General features: G+C 38.3%; 1 protein-coding gene across 5 annotated transcripts in view; it reads left to right on the top strand.

The window, feature by feature from the left end:
- esrrga (estrogen-related receptor gamma a) overlaps positions 1 to 12500 on the top strand; it is a 98936-nt gene that overhangs the window by 11109 nt on the left and 75327 nt on the right. The window contains exon 1 of one of the 5 annotated variants that reach the window (XM_008405749.2): positions 4663 to 4807. The exons of the other annotated variants lie outside the window; for them this stretch is intronic. The gene's annotated coding sequence lies outside the window, so the exon portion shown is untranslated. Of the gene's footprint in view, positions 1 to 4662; positions 4808 to 12500 lie in introns of those variants that run through there. 5 annotated transcript variants of the gene reach the window in all.

Raw genomic sequence — 12500 nt, 5'->3', positions numbered from 1 at the left:
GCCCCTTGTGTTAGTGGCATGTTCCCCTTGTGTCGCAACAAGAGAGGGAGCAGGATTGACGGCGGGTAAGGTGTCTAATCTTTGAGGGTAAGAGAGCGTAGACTCCTCAGGGCTTGTCGTGCTCAACACCTTGTTAACCAGAAATCTCTCTTTCTATCTCAATTTCTATCTGTCTTTCCTCTTTGCTTTCTCCTCTACAGCTCTTTCTACCACTCTGTCCATCCATGTAGATGAACAGGCAGAAAGATTCAGACACCATTGCTGATGTCTACCTTTGACACATTGTTTCCAGGTGATCTAGTTATCTGTTGAGCTGTCTGTCTGTGTAATGGTGTGTGAATGTTTTTCCCTTTCAATTATTTGTTGGAAATGTGTGTATTTAACTGATGTCAGTGTATCGTCAGGCCAAGAAAATGCCTGTCTAGTTAATTGGACTTAAGCATAGGGTAACACAGTGTGGCAAGAAACCATTCTACTCACACACATGATGGGATGTGCATTGTGGCTTCACAGCCACAATATACTGTAGCTGTGACAATTTAGTAATGTTGGTGCATTTCATGGGTAGGTGAAGAAGAGCAGCTTGTCACTCAAGATGGCTTCGCTCAATTGAATTAATGTAAATTAATGAGAGGAATGATGATTTTTTTGTGTAAAGTGCTTTGAAGTTCTCAGACTTGATAAAGTGCTATAAAGCCATTGGCCAAATTTTGTGTAATGCACAAAGAAAATGATCCTTTAAATTTGAATTCAGTTTAAAATATGACTGATATATTTTTGCAAGCATGAGTGTTATCAAAGCTGCTTACCCTGTCATCATGCCTTCATTTAGCTAGCCCATTAGTAATGTTTGTGTTAAATCTGTGGTTTTAGACTTATAAATCTTTACCACTTGGGAACTACTGCTTTGGAGAATCCTAAATGACTGTTTGAGCTATTCTTTTTTGCATGTGTATAATCATAGAGAAATTAGCTTATAGCAACAAATTAGTCTTCCGATTTTTTTTTTTTTTGTATACTAATTTGTTCTCGAACGGCCGAATCAGTAAAGTGCAATGGGTCCAGCTTATGAGCCATTTTGTGGAAACAGCTCTACAAGAAGGCATCAGTGTGGGACAACAGGGTATTATGCTGCTTAGTGCTGAGCTCTGAGGTTTCAGGATGCTGTAAAACAATGTGAGAAGCACTTTCTACACATTCAGACACTGCTGTAATGAGAAAATACTCTTAATCCAGCTCGCACATACACACACAACAACACACGCAAAGGCGTATTTCTGCTGCCGAGTCGTTTCTTGGTGAAAGCATATTGCGAGAGAAGCAGTTTAAGGACGGGCAATTATAGTTTTGGACAACGTCATTGATTTAAACTCCTGATTAGAAGAAAGGTGACAGAGGTGGTACACACAATAGCGAGTGTTGGAGCGGGGTGACGATGGGGGAAAATCACATAATACACACACGCACACACACACGCGTATGCAGAGCCTCAGTCTTTCCGTCAGTCTTGGGAATGCCTCAGTATGGCAGGGGTCCCCCCCTCGTTGCTGCTTTCATGTTCCTCACTCTGTCTCCCCCTTTCTCTGTCTCGACACACCTGACTGAAATATTGATGTCTCCCAAGCGCTGCTGTTCATGCCTAAGTGGTTGTTTTTGTTTCAAAGAACGGGTGACTGTTTCACACATCCAGACAATTACAGACACAGAGCCATGCAGTCAAGAACAGAGAGGCAAGAGCAAACTTCGTTTCAACTCCACTGGATACAAATTCAGATTGAGGCCAATTACAGACTAATAGTGTGATCCACTAATTTCTTTCTCTAATTTTCTATTTAAGGTTATGTTGCACCTTCAGTTAGAATCTTTGAAATAGATAGTAAGTATGAATTATAACTTTTTTCTGCTTTGTACGTACAAAATGTGTAGCATGTTATTATTAATATTGTAAATATTTTTTTTATTATTTATTTTATTTATAAATTGAGAGTTTTTTTCTTAAAAGTTACCATGCAACATATGTGAATATGTCAATGTGTGTAACTTTAGTCAGCATGACATTCATCTCTCTACTTGGCACTCAGAGACGCCTTCCTCGTCCGTGCTGACTTAGTGTTACTGTTTAACATATCCTATTAATATTAGATGAGAATTGTTTGTATCCAAGTGTACCGTTAACCTTAGTACATGTGTACGTCTGCACACACAAAGCCCTTCTCATAGAACCTGTAGCTGTTCACCATCTGGCATCAGCAAATAGACATAGATTTTCAAATTTAGTTCAAAGAGAAAACTAATCTTTTGTTTTCTTTTTTGTTTTCTTTTCATAAATGTTAGGCTTCAGGGAAATCTAGCCTTGGAATCAGACTTGGAATTGTGTTTAAAATTTTTTTTTTACTATTTTAAAAAAAAACTAAGCAATGTTTAAATGTTACAAAATGTATAAATAGAATTTTTATTAAAGTTTATGTGACTGAGTATACTGGACAAATAGTTTTTTCAGGGTACACTGAGAGATGAGAGATTTTATGGAAGTATTAAACATGCCCTCTGTTTATTTGTCCACAAAATAAAACATCAATAAGCCCTTAGTTTCTTTCACATGAATCAGATCCTTTGTGATTCAGGCCCTATGCATGTATTTGAGTGTAACATGTAAGAACTTATAAAGATGTGGAGGATGTATTTTTACATAAACCTAAAAAAAAACTAACAAAAAAGGTTAGGTTAATAATTAGTAAAATGCTTTGGCAAATTAAATATTTATGTATTTCACCTTTTGTTTAGGTTTTGGTAAGTTCTTTGACATTTGCTGTATTATAAGATCCATGTTGGTGCGATTACACCGCGCTTCATATGTATGTGCCTGTGTGTCTGTGAGCATCTATTCATATGGGGTTGGTGAGATGGGGTCCTTGAGTTGTCAGGTTGTAATTGAGTAACTCTACTTCAAATGCATCTCTATTAGTGCTGCCTATCAGTGTGCAATCACTTTGTCATTCAGTGTTCCAAGCTCAATTTTCAGACTCCCAGAATTGTATTGATGCTTATATTTGTACCAACCCTGCTGTAGTACTAAAATGTTAATAGATTACATTTTCTAAAACTCAACTCTTGCTGTGGGAAAGAAAATCCCCTTTCTTCAAGGGTGATTCCTCCAAATTGTTGATGCAGGATTCGGGTTTGGACGGCAACTGAAATTTCTCTACTAGCTTACACAATGTTGTTTCAGGTGAGTAATTCAGTTACAGTCCATCCATAAAGTTCTCAGAATCTATTCTTAATACAATCCACCTTTGGCTGCAATTATAGCCTCATGTCTTTTGAATATGAGGGCATTAGCTTAGCACCCAGATCTTTAGATTATTCGCAAGCTCCATCGGGTGTGAGGGGAGACACATCTATGGACAGCCATTTTCAGAACTCTCCAGAGATGTTCAGTTGTATTCACGTCTGACCTGATTTGGCCACTCCAGAACATTCATAGAGTGATTTTGAAACCATTCCTTGGTCGTGTGCTTTGGATGTTGTTGTCTGAAAAATAAACTGGTTTTCATCTCCAATGTCTCTGTGCATTGCTTCATATTTCTGTCTATCCTGACTAGTTAACACTTCATGATGTTGAAATCACATTTCTTCACTGTATTGACCTGGTGGTCAATACAACAACCTCCATCATGTTTGGAGGAAAGTCATGCCTGATTTCCATGATGTCTGGCACTCAGACCAAAGAGTTCAATCTATGCCTCATTAGACCAGAGAATTTTGTTTTTCATGGCCTTAGAGTCCTTCATGTACCTTTTGGCAAACTCCAGATGGGCTGCTGCCATGAGGCTTTTATTAAGTAATGTCAGACCACTCGACCACAAAGGCTTGATTGGTGGATTGCTGCAGAGATGGTTGTCCGTGAGAAACTTTCTCCTCTCTCCACAGAGGAGCTCTGGAGTTTTCCAGCTACGAAGAGTCATGGTGGTAACAAATATCTTAATAAAAAAGTGAAGAATTGATACTTTCCAGATGCAGTGTAAGAGCAGTGTAGTGATGGGTTGGTCATGAACGTTTCGGCTTTTAGAACCGGGTCTTTGAAGAGAACGATATGTGCGGCTTTTCTGTGGATTTTTCTTCAACCACCAGGGGGCTCTTTAGTAGGAAGTGAATCGTTGGAAGTCAGAATTGGAAATCAGAGAAGAAAGTGCTAATTTTCATTTAGATCAAACGCATGCTAGCAGCAGGCATGAAGGAGAAATTTCTTCAAACTCATACCCGCTCATCATGGAAACCACACGAAGAAGTTCATATGACGCCGCTTTTAAGTTGAAGGCTGCATGTAAGCTCGAATCCATGATTGGAGACACAGGGCTGCGCCCTTAATAGCAGATTTGTGGAAAACCGAGAGCAGCGGAGATACCAGCGGCTTATAGCCCGGTGTGGCTTATATATATGTTTCCAGTTAAAAAAAAAAAAAAAAAACTTTGTGTGTGCCGCTTATGGTGAGATGCGCTCTATATCCCTGAAATACGGTAGTCTTTCTGATCGGCTATAAATGTGCAGTTAAATGCCTCACTGACAGGGGGCAGTGCTGAGCACCATAGACACAACGAGCACCAGGTGCTCTTCTTCTACGCATTGAAACGACTGAAAACAGTCGTGGGGGAAAATAACCATTCAAGGCCACACTGCCTTTGGCTGCCAGATTTTTGAAAATGAAAGGGAAAAAGTCACACGGAATTTTTTTTTATTACATTTTTTGCAACAGAATGACAGAACTATTCATGGAGAAGGATTTGCATGGACGCTATATAAAATGAAGGTAAGATCATGTGACATGCGAACTTATAAAATATGCTTTTATCTTTCTTGCTATTACATTGTTAGTTCTAAGCTTTAATTAGTTATGATCAAAATTAAAATATAGTTTCTATATTGTATTTTAGATTTGTAAATCCGACTATGGTGGAGTTTGTGCCTCACCAGTTATAAGCCCCATCCCATGTCACCGGAATGCATGTGCTAAATAAACTGCTTAGCTAGTTATTTAAGTATCTTGTGTTTAGACAATATCTGTTGTATATTTGCTGACAATAATTATTTGTTGCAGCATGTAAATCTAGAGAGGTTGTTGTTAAGTCATTTAAAAAAAGAGTACAACTAAGAAGTCGTATTGCCAGAATACAGAACATGGGCAAAATAATCTATTTCAACAAAATCTTGTTGTTGAGATGGAAATAATAAGTCTTATATTTCCCCCCAGTATGACTAAAGTCATRCTAAGAATGGTTAAAATTTGGGGAGTTTGAAGTTTGATCAGAGTGTAACATCTGTGTTACAAATGATTAGAATCAAACTTTTTGTAATGCAGGAATAAGCAACCAAATAGGCTAGTAGTCCTTATCTTGTATTTGTATATATCAGAAATTCATATTCTTGCATAAAATCAATTAATGTCTAATTACTAGTTGAGGTTTTGCTCAGGAATTGGTTGGAGGAAGAGAATCTGCATCTGTGTTATATTGCCTGTTTTAGTAAATGATTGTTTTGGCATTTATGTTTCCTGTAATGTAGAGTTATGTAATCTCATGGTAAATTATGATATGGAGTTAAAAACTGTTCCTTATTGAAAGGTTGAGCACTTCCTCTAAATCACATTTCTTCTGAAGATGAAATGGTTTTATATAGACTGGGTTTTATCTATAAAAATGACCTTAATTAGCAAAATAGAGAATTTTCAGCGGGTTTTGGTTAGTTTATACATTTGCAGATCTATAGATTAGGTATGTTTTTCATTGGGCATTTACGTGTTTATGTATGGCATCAGTATGTCCTCTATGTCCCTGTATTGTTCCACACATTCTTTTTCTTCACAAAAAGTCATGGCCTGACAAGGTGCTGCGCTCTGTAAAAATTATGCCTTGTTTATACGTATTTATTTCCCCTTGACAGTTTAATTATTTCTGGCCCCATTGGAGGAAACCACATAAAAAAAACTTCCCATGTTCAAACAGATTCTAATTAGAAATGCTGGGAAATTAAAACAGAGTTGTTTCAAAATGCTGTCATTTTTCCAGGACCTCGTCTGAAATTATGTCTCAATCAGCACAAGCGGAAATAATTACTTGTATACCTTCTAACTGCCAGCATTTACCAAATGGCAAAGCAATTTACAGCCATCATGGCCTGAGAAGCAATCATTGGGCCAACTATAAATTCACAAGCCGACGGTTTGGAGAGCTAGATTGGAAGGAAGGGTTATAGTGGAGAATTAGAGAGAGAGATAAAGAGAAAGGGTGTGTCTTTCTCCAGAGGTTCTCCCTCAATTTCTGTTCAGTGTTTTGTCTTGTGTTTTCCTTTTCTCCATTTCAAATCTTCTTTTTTTTAATGCCCTCAAACCATTCATTTCACTGTTTCACTTCTGCTTTTTTAAGGACACCTCGTCCATCGTAGTGTCTTCCATCTTTTTTCTTGCATTGAGACCACGACACCAAGAATCACACATTAACACTTACACACACCTTTCAAATGGAGGAAGCTGCGATTAAGTGATTATTTTCACACACACCATTAAACATACTCATTGCTCACACAGACAGAGCCGAAAGCCTGGATAAAAACATACATGAGCAGAGACACTTAAACGGCAGCACACATTGGACTTAAAGTAATTACTCACACACGTCATTAGACACAGACGCAGATGAAGTGGAGTGTGTTTATGGTTTGTGTATCTTTTACGGTGGATTATTGTAGCCCCTTCTTTCTTGTTGGTGCAATATTGCCATAAGTGGTAACACGACAAATTTTCATCATCTCACCAAATAGCTTGACCCAAGTAAATCACATTTTTTTAAGATTTAAAAAGATTTATACTTTTTTATTTTCCCTGCAAAAAGCTATGACATCATTAGGTTTTGATTCAAGTCATATGAAGTAACAAAGGAAAAATAATTCAAACTTTTGACCTTTGTGTTTTTTCTCAAAGTTGTCACTCTAGTTTTAATGCAATTTCTTCACTGTCCTCAATGTAGAGTCTGCTAGGAGAGTAGCGTACTCGTGCACCAAGATGTCTGAATTATACCTGGACTTTCTCAAGAAGTTTTAGGATTCTTTCATAAATCAAATATCTGCTGCCGAACATGTTGGTCAACTCGCACAAAACTGTGAAAAAGAATTTGGCCCCTTGCAGATTTTTTTCAGTTTTTTCCTTTTTACAAAATTCAAATTTGCCCGCTCAAATTTAAACGTCTCAAAAACATACAGGAGTAGATACAAAAAAAAGTGTTTTCAAATGCCAATTTCATTAACGTAAAATAACTTAGGTAAATCATTTATTTCTTGTGTGAGAAAGGGGTTGTACTTTAAATGTAATATTTTGTTGCGCTACCCTTCACACTGACAGCTGCCATCAAGTTTTTGAAAGTTTTACATCACTGTGGATGAATTTTGATTCAATCTTATTAGCATAACTTTTAATAATGTTTGTTTTTTTTACACAAATTGCCTGTTAAAAATCAAGCTCCATCTTGATCAGATTTAAGACTTAACTTTGGCTAAGCTACTCAAACTTTTTCACTCAGGTTTTTGATTAGTTTAGAGATGAATTTGCTGCTGTGATTTGCATCATTGTCCTCCGGCATAACCCAAGTGGACCAAATCTTAAACTCCAGTACACTTAGGTTTATAGTAGAGATGTGCCAATCAGGTTTTTTCCTGTCGATTCCAATCACCCACGAGGGCCGATCACCGATACCGATCACATAATTATTATTTTTTTAATCATAAGCACTACCGTTACATTATGTGGAAAAAGTAACCGTGAATTCACCTTAATTTAGACAAAAACTTGTTTTTAATAACTTTTCCCAAGAAAAAAACAAAACAGGCATTGTGCAAATTGTACTGCTATCGGTAATACTATCTTTAACAGACTGAAAACATATGAAGGCTCTGAAGAGGCTAAATAATGCAAAGAGTCAAAATAAAACCTCTCAACATTGCCAAAGAAATTCAAGTATAAAACTTAACATTCAAAGGCAAATACAGGATCCATTACAATAAAGATTTACCAGGGGTGAAGCACGTGCTTCACCCCACGTGCTTCAGTTTTCTGCCGCAACACGCAAACTTCCACATTCACTCAGTGCGTTATAGTTCCACATCGCTTAGGATTTGTTGCTGCGCATTTGCTCAGTGTAAAGGAAAAAGGAGACCAGCTGCACAGGCAGGCTGCGAAATGAGATTCAGGTGATCGGTTTGTGTGATCGGCAACAAGAGACCGTGATCGGCGATCACCGATCATTCACTTTTTCACGGAAATCGGCCGATTATGATCGGTGGCCGATCGATCGGCACACCTCTAGTTTAAAGTGAAGGCTGGACATTCTCTTTCAGGATTTTCTAGCACAGAGTTGGATTCGTGCTCAAATTTAAAGGGAGTCATGAGGCACTCAGATAGCCCCAAATGTCACAACAACGACACATTGTATGATTGGGAAATGGACATAATTTTTATTTTTTTTAGCACTTTTCTTTTTTAGCACCTTTTCTAGTCCTACTAGCCACTCAAAGCATTTTATACTAAACCTCTTTTTGTATCTACTGAAGGAGACCCAGTTGCAGTCACTAACTGGAACACATGCATAAACTGATGCACAGCTTGGTAAGAAACTTGGAGTTAAGTGCCCTGGTCTGGAGTAGCTGGAATCAAACCCACAACTTTTGGATTGCAAAATAACTGCTCGTCCTACTAATCCACAGTTGCCCTCTTTAGGTGGTTAGCTTTATGAGCGATGAAATGTGATACACATATTTCAAAAAGTTTCAGTTTCATTTTTCAGTCACCGTAGAGTTTTCCACAAGTGTTGGAGATTATCAAGACGTTTTGCAAATGTTACATGGTTGATTGTTTTTGTATTTGGTAGTGAAAACGTGACATTTAAAATTATAATATTACATCAGCCATATAAAACATTTTTACACAGATATGTGTGCTTCATGAAAAGTATGTTTAATACTGGCTTAAAGGTTGTACATTTCCAAAAAGGTACTTTTTAATCTGACAAATGAGCCTCATCAGAATACATGTTCTAATTTATTGAATCTGACTACACTTTTAAGCAGATTAGAACTCCTTTCCTTGACGTAGACCTGGTTTGAGACTTTCCAATGACACTTAATGTCGAAAGGAAGCTGTTTTACCAACAAATATTGCTATTCCAAACTGGTTGTTTAAATAACTGGAGTAAAAAGTGTGTCTTGTTGAACTTTATTGCTCTTTCTCCTGTAGGCTTACTTTTACTCCAAAGACTTTGCTCCCTCTATGCTGCTTTATTATCCTTTTTCCCACTTCTTCTTGTCTGTGCAAACGCCGCCTCTTACCGTCTTTATTAGTAGTGGAATTATTCACTTGGCTTGCACCTCAGTTGAATAAATTGAGTGTTGTACTATTGGAGAGACAGGCTTTACATGTGTGTCGTGTTTATGTGTGTGTAGTGTGTTAACAGAGAGACTGCAATGCGAGTCAAGTAATCCCAGCGGAATATCCCACTCATGTTCTGTTTGAGAGCGGCGTAATTAAAGGAGCGCACCTCTCCGAAGTCACCCATTTCAATACAAAACGCTGCTTTAAACAGGCTCACAGGCTGCTGGGGAGATACACAATAGAAGCACACACAAACTCGATGCTTTCTTACCCAGGCAAAACTCATTCTGTGTATAATTACATCCCTGTTCTAATTTATGCCAGAGAATATATGAATACCAGAGGATGAGAAGGAGGAGGAAGGGGAAACTAGATAGTAGAGTGGTAGCTGTCCAAATTAGAGAAAGTTTTTGGTAAAACAAAAATCGGTGAGCTAATGTGTTATTCGTGTTTTGTTATTAGCAGATTAAGCCTCTTTTTGTATCTACTGAACAATTGTCCCCACGCAAATATTATTTTAACTGAGTTCTTTGACATTTGAGCCCTTCTTATCCCCACATATATGTGGGAGGTTCTCTCAGAAGGAGGATGAACCACTGCAGTTCCCTTCAAGTTGGAGGTGGGAGTCTGAGGTTTTACTTGGACCGACACGTCTGTTCTCTCACAATATGCGTCGCGTTTAGTAGCATATCGTATACGGCCTCAGCCAGGAACATTAACATAGCTTCAATGGAAACAACGTGCATGCACAGACACACTAACACACATTTTCAATGTTGACATCTATCATCTCTGCCCTGTCTGTCCCCATTTGATGAGGTCACAACCTCAGTTGAGCCAAAACCCTTTTCCTGTAGCCTGTCCTCACTTGATGAGGTCACACCTTTCACTCTGCGGTGAAGCGCAGTCCAGCCAACATTCAGTCTGACCACTGACAGCAAGGTAAGCAGATATGACCTGCTTCACTTGTGTCTATTGAGTATTTGATAAGTGGTAAAAATCTTTCTTTTACCCAATAGATTTGCTTCAAAACTTTGAAATCAACAGAGCTAAAACTTTCTAAAAGTATGCAGAACAGTCCACTATGATGTTATAAATTTTTAGTAGAGGTTAATATTCTGTTTTTATAAATAGTAAAGTCACCTTCTCCATGACATCCTTTCTCACCCACTTTTTCTCATCTAAATATAAATGCTTTCCTTGTACCGTCTGTGTCTCTGATGAGTGTACGCGTAAGCTCACACCTCATTCCTCTCAGCTGCAAAACCTGCCTGACCTTTGTGACGGGCAACATGGCGCTCGGTTCCAATGAAATCGGTCACTGTGTGGACATGGGGCCACTTTCTGCGCGAGTTAGATCTTCCGACTAACAGTACATGCGCAAACAAATAGTTACTGTGCTGTAGCAATACTCATTGGAATGAGGGGTGTGTGTGGTGTGATTACATAAGCTTCGGTGTGTTTCATGTGTGTGTCTCCTCATACCATGCTGCTGCTGCAAAGGTTACCCAAACAGGGTTTTGGTGACAGGTTCCAGAAAGCCCCCTAAACCCAGCAGCTTTTCCAAGCAGCTGGGGCTCTCTCCTTGGCCTTGATCAGCATCTATTTCCTGCCTGGAAGTGCCTTGATGCTCTCTCCCTCTCTCACACACACACACACACACAAACACACACGCACACTCGCACTCGCACACAGAGACATATTTTCTAGCAGATTCTCAAAGAAATTAAAGTCAAGAACATTTTGGCATTTGGCTTGTTTGATCAATGGAGCTGTATTTGCTTACTAAAAAGACACATCCAGAGCTACTGATGTAGTTGATCATGCTTATAATTTCAGGGCATCTAAATGTAAGAATAAGTCAATATAGCTTTTCAAACCCTTTGATAAAAAGCCCTATATTACGAAACCTTTCAACTTGGCAGATTACTTGATGGATTCTTGTCTGAGCTGAGTGTTTGGAGCTAAGTTTATTTTAATATTTTATGATTGTTACGTTTAGGTCAAGTGCACTGATAAGATATTATAAGCAATCAGTTTCAATGTATGACAAATAATGTATGATTCTTATGAAAATATTTGAATTATTCCGAAACTGCAAAAAAACGAAGAACCCCCCCCCTCCCCCCCTCACTTTTACTGCTTAGTTTCTCAACAGTAGTGCATATTTTACTTAATTTAACAATAATTCTTAATAATTCATATTATGTAATTATTTGTAGAAGACAATGAAAATACTTTTTTTTTTTGTTAACAAAGGCCGGCATTCAAGAAGAGCACACCAAGACAAAATGAAGTTAAAGCAAGTAAGCATACATTTGGATAACGGAAAGTTCTCACTGCTGTCAGTCAGTTCTTCTGTTAAATCTACATCCCACCTTTATTTCCCATCTTTAACCTGATTGTTCTCACTCCGTTCCTGATGCATTTGCTGCAAACAGCAATCCAAAAACTGAACTCGGTTTCTCCTGCGTCTCCTTTTTCTGTGTTTTAATTGTGTGTGTGGGTGTGTGTGTCAGAATTGCAATTTGTTGTTAAGACTTTTTGTTAATATAATGATCAGTGGATGACTGAATTATATTTTACACTCATGATCACTCATACAGGGTTATTTCAAAGCTTCCTTTGCTGGCTGTGTATAAATGGACCAGAGTCCACAGCTCCCTCTGTTGGTGACTAGAGAAGTACAAGCAGAAGGTGTCTGTCTCTTCTGTTCCTCTCTGTGTCCATTGATAAAGCAAAGTAAGATACTGTGATTGTGAAATGCCATAGATACACTTTTATCACAGGCAGGATAATAACAAAGTACTTACATTTAACATCAAAGTAATAACTTTATCTGATTGTGGTTGAATATGAATAAAACTTGGATTTGTTTATGACTGGCACATTTGTGTCACCGGGTCAGCTTTCTAAGTGGACACCTCATGAATTTGTTAAAGATCGTGTTGACCAGCAAAGACACCCAAATACACACACACACGCACACGCACACGCACACACACACACACACGCACACACACACACACACACACACACACACACACACACACACACACACCTGTATTGCTCTGGGTGAACTTGCCGT

Source organism: Poecilia reticulata, linkage group LG3 (genome assembly GCF_000633615.1).
Source record: "Poecilia reticulata strain Guanapo linkage group LG3, Guppy_female_1.0+MT, whole genome shotgun sequence".
In the NCBI taxonomy this organism is placed as follows: Eukaryota; Metazoa; Chordata; class Actinopteri; order Cyprinodontiformes; family Poeciliidae; genus Poecilia; species Poecilia reticulata.
The sequence above is the reverse complement of the archived record's forward strand: the minus strand, read 5'-3'. Positions and strand labels throughout refer to the sequence as shown.